Below are 4348 nucleotides of genomic sequence, written 5' to 3'. Positions count from 1 at the left end.
AATGCCTAGAGCAACACAACAACACGCTAGCATGCCCAAAGCAGCACGGTAGCACGCTAGCACACCCACAGCAGCATGCTAGCACGCCCACAAGAGCACGCTAGCACGACGGCAGCATGCCAGCACGATGACAGCAGCACGATAGCACGCCCATAGCATCATGCCAGCACGACGATAGCATGCCAGCACGCCTACAGTAGCATGCTAGCACGACGACAGCAGCACGCTAGCATGAGGGTAGTAGCACGCTAGCACGATGGCAGGGGCGCCGTGCTAGGCGGGCGGGGCTACTGCCACAGCGGGCAAGGCATCGTCGGGGCAAATTAGGCGGCGGACAGGGACGCCGTTCTAAGCGGGCAGGGCATCGTCAGGGCAAATTAGGCGGCGGACAGGGATGCCGTGCTAAGCGGGCAGGGTCACGTCGGGGCGACTTAGGCGGCGGACAGGGACGCCGTGCTAAGCGGGCGGGGCTAGTGCCACGGCAGGTAAGGCATTGTTAGAGCGAAATATCTGCGGGCAGGGATGTCGTGCTAAGCGGGCAGGGACGCCGTGCTAAGCGGGGCAAAGTAGGTGACGTGTAGGGACAATGTGCTAAGTAGGCAGGGCAAATGCAACGATGGGCAAGGCATCGTTGGGGCAATTAGGCGGCGGACAGGGACGCCGTTCTAAGCGGGCAGGGCATCGTCGGGGCGACTTAGGCGGCGGACAGGGACGCCGTGCTAAGCGGGCAGGGCATCGTCGGGGGGCCGTGCTAGGCGGGCGGGGCTACTGCCACGGCGGGCAAGGCATCGTCGGGGTAAATTAGGCGGCGGACAGGGACGCCGTGCTAAGCGTGCAGCGCATCGTCAGGGCAAATTAGGCGGCAGCCCGGGGTACCGTGCTAACTACGCGGGGCTAGTGCCATGACAGGCAGGGCATCATCGGGGTGAATTAGGCGTCGCCCCAGGGCACCGTGCTAAGCGAGCGGGGCTAGTGCCATGGAAGGCAAGGCATCGTGGGGGCAAATTAGGAGGCAGGCAAGGACACCGTGCTAAGCAGGAGGGGCTAGCGCCACGCCGGGCAAGGCATCGTCAGTGCGTATTAGGTGGTAACCCAAGGCACCATGCTAAGCGCATGGGGCTAGTGCCACGATGAGTAAGGCATCGTCGGGGCGAATTAGGCGGTGTGCAAGGACACCGTGCTATGCGGGCGAGGCTAGTGCCACGGTGGGTAAGGCATCATCGAGGCGTATTAGGCGGCTGGCAAGGATGCCATGTTAAGCGGACAGGGCATCGTCGAGGCGCATTAGGTGGCAGCCCGGGCTCATTGGTCTGTGTTTCAAGATGGGTTGAATAGGGGGCCCACGGGCCGATGTCGGGAGTGCACCGGTGCCACGAGGGGCACGCCTTGCAGCGCGCCCTTCCCACCTCGGTCAGGGCAATGGCATCTCCACGGGTGTAGCACTCGGGCTTAAGCTGTTACCCCAACCTGCAACGGTTTGTGCCCCTAGTCGAGTGGCAGACCGACTCATTGTCGTTTCACATCCGACCGAGGCACGTCGCAGGCCCCCATCCGCTTCCTTCCCGACAATTTCAAGTACTCTTTAACTCTCTTTTCAAAGTCCTTTTCACCTTTCCCTCATAATACTTGTTCACTTTCGGTCTCTCACTAGTATTTAGCCTTGGATGAAATTTACCACCCGACTGGGGCTGCATTCCCAAACAACCAGACTCGCCGACAGCACCTCATAATGCGATAGGATTCGGGCACGATAGGGCTCTCACCCTCTCCGACACCACCTTTCAGTGGACTTAAGCCCAGTCCATCACTGAGGATACTTCTATAGACTACAATTCGGATACTGCGACCATCCGATTCTTAAGCTGGGTCGATCCCGGTTCGCTCGCCGTTACTAGGGGAATTCTCGTAAGTTTCTTCTCCTCTACTTATTAATATGCTTAAACTCAGCGAGTGTCCTCGCCAAACTTGGGGTCGCTGTGTGAGGGCCACCTGGGGTAGCTGAGTTGGGTGCCACTTTGCTCTGCCCCCAGGCGTGGGGCGATGGGCACGGCGTCCGGGCTCCAAGAAGGCAACCTCCTCTCAAACCACCTACCGCTGCATCTACCCCGGTGAGGGAGCGAATGCTTGTCAGTCGGCCATGCATGCAGGGCACACGGGCGGCCAGTCTTCGCCTTGTGGCACCGTCATCGGATGGGGCGAGCGCCGGGTGGGGCAGCACAGTGTGTGATGCCTAGGCAAGCGTGCCCTCGGTCGAGTGGCCTCGGGTGCAACTTACATTCAAAGACTCGATGGTTCACGGGATTATGCAATTCACACCAAGTATCGCATTTTGCTACGTTCTTCATCGATGCGAGAGCCAAGATATCCACTGTCGAGAGTCATGTAAGTTCCAAACGTGAGCTGGCATCCCCAAGAGAGCAGCTGACACCGCGCTCCCTGAGCCATGCCTGTCTTGTTAGGGTCACCAGTTCGTGGGTCTCGCTGCTCGATGGGCCTCGATAATGATCCTTCCACAGGTTCACCTACAGAAACCTTGTTACGACTTCTCCTTCCTCTAAATGATAAGGTTCAGTGGACTTCTTATGACGTCGATGGTGGCAAACCACCCACATCGCCGCAATTCGAACACTTCACCGGACCATTCAATCGGAATGAGCGATGTGCGGTGTGTACAAAGGGTAGGGATGTAGTCAATGCAAGATGATGACTCTCACTTACTACACATTCCTCGTTGAAGACCAACAATTGCAATGATCTATCCCCATCGTAATGAAATTTTTGTTGATTACCCGGGCTTGTCGGCCAAGGCTATAGACTCGTTGAATACATCAGTGTAGCGCACGTGCAGCCCAGAATATCTAAGGGCATCACAAACCTGTTATTGCCTCAAACTTTCATGGCCTAAATGGCCATAGTCCCTTTAAGAAGCTGGCCGTGGAGGGTCACCTCCACATAGCTAGTTAGCAGGCTGAGGTCTCATTCATTAATGAAATTAACCAGACAAATCGCTCCACCAACTAAGAACGACTATGCACCACCACCCATAGAATCAAGAAAGAGCTCTCAGTCTGTCAATCCTTACTATGTCTCGACCTGGTAAGTTTCCCCGTGTTGAGTCAAATTAAGACGCAAGCTCCATCCTGGTGGTGCCCTTCCGTCAATTCCTTTAAGTTTTAGCCTTGTGACCACACTCCCCCTGGAACCCAAAAACTTTGATTTCTCATAAGGTGCCGGTGGAGTCCAAAAAGCAACATCCGTCAATCCCTGGTCGGCATTGTTTATGGTTGAGACTAGGACGGTATCTGATTGTCTTCGAGCCCCCAACTTTCATTCTTAATTTATGAAAACATCCTTGACAAATGCTTTCACAGTGGTTCGTCTTTCATAAATTTAATAATTTCACCTCTGACTATGAAATACGAATGCCCCTAACTGTCCCTCTTAATCATTACTTCGATCCCGAAGGCCAACAGAATAGGATCAAAATCTTGTGATGTTATCCCATGTTAATGTATCCAGAGCTTGGGCTTGCTTTGAGCACTCTAATTTCTTCAAAGTAACAACACCGATGCCATGACCCGACCAATTAAGGCCAGGAGCGCATCGCCGGTAAAAGGCACGAGACGACCAGTGTAAACCTAGAGGCGGACCAGTCGGCCCATCCCAAAGTTTAACTACAAGCTTTTTAACTACAACAACTTAAATATATGCTATTGGAGCTGGAATTACCATAGTTGTTGGCACCAGACTTGCCCTCCAATGGATCCTCATTAAGGGATTTAGATTGTACTCATTCCAATTACTAGACTCGAAGAGCCCGGTATTGTTATTTATTGTTACTACCTCCCTGTGTCAAGATTGGGTAATGTGCGTGCCTGCTGCCTTCCTTGGATGTGGTAGCCGTTTCTTAGGCTCCCTCTTTAAAATCAAACCCTAATTCTCCATCACCCGTCACCACCATAATAAGCCACTATCCTACCATCAAAAGTTGATAGGGCAGAAATTTGAATGATGCATCACCAGCACGAGGGTCGTGCGATCCATCAAGTTATCATGAATCATTAGAGCAATGGGTAAAGCCCGCATCAACCTTTTATCTAATAAATGCATCCCTTCGAGAAGTTGGGGTTTGTTACACATATTAGCTCTAGAATTACTACGGTTATCCGAGTAGCAGTTACCATCAAACAAATTATAACTGATTTAATGAGCCATTTACAGTTTCACAGTCTGAATTAGTTCACACTTACACATGCATGGCTTAATCTTTGAGACAAGCATATGACTACTGGCAGGATCAAACAAGTAGTAGCCCTTCATGACACCCACGCCGCCTCCATCCCGACTC

At 53.2% G+C, this 4348-nt stretch overlaps 1 non-coding gene across 1 annotated transcript; it reads right to left on the bottom strand.

Moving 5' to 3' along the window:
• Window positions 1–2224: 2224 nt before the first annotated feature.
• Window positions 2225–2380, bottom strand: LOC131224621 (5.8S ribosomal RNA). Its single transcript, XR_009161091.1, has one exon. It is a non-coding gene; the product is annotated as a 5.8S ribosomal RNA (ribosomal RNA).
• Between the last annotated feature and the right edge of the window lie 1968 nt (window positions 2381–4348).

Source organism: Magnolia sinica, chromosome 13, assembly GCF_029962835.1.
Source record: "Magnolia sinica isolate HGM2019 chromosome 13, MsV1, whole genome shotgun sequence".
NCBI classification, from domain to species: Eukaryota; Viridiplantae; Streptophyta; class Magnoliopsida; order Magnoliales; family Magnoliaceae; genus Magnolia; species Magnolia sinica.
The sequence above is the reverse complement of the archived record's forward strand: the minus strand, read 5'-3'. Positions and strand labels throughout refer to the sequence as shown.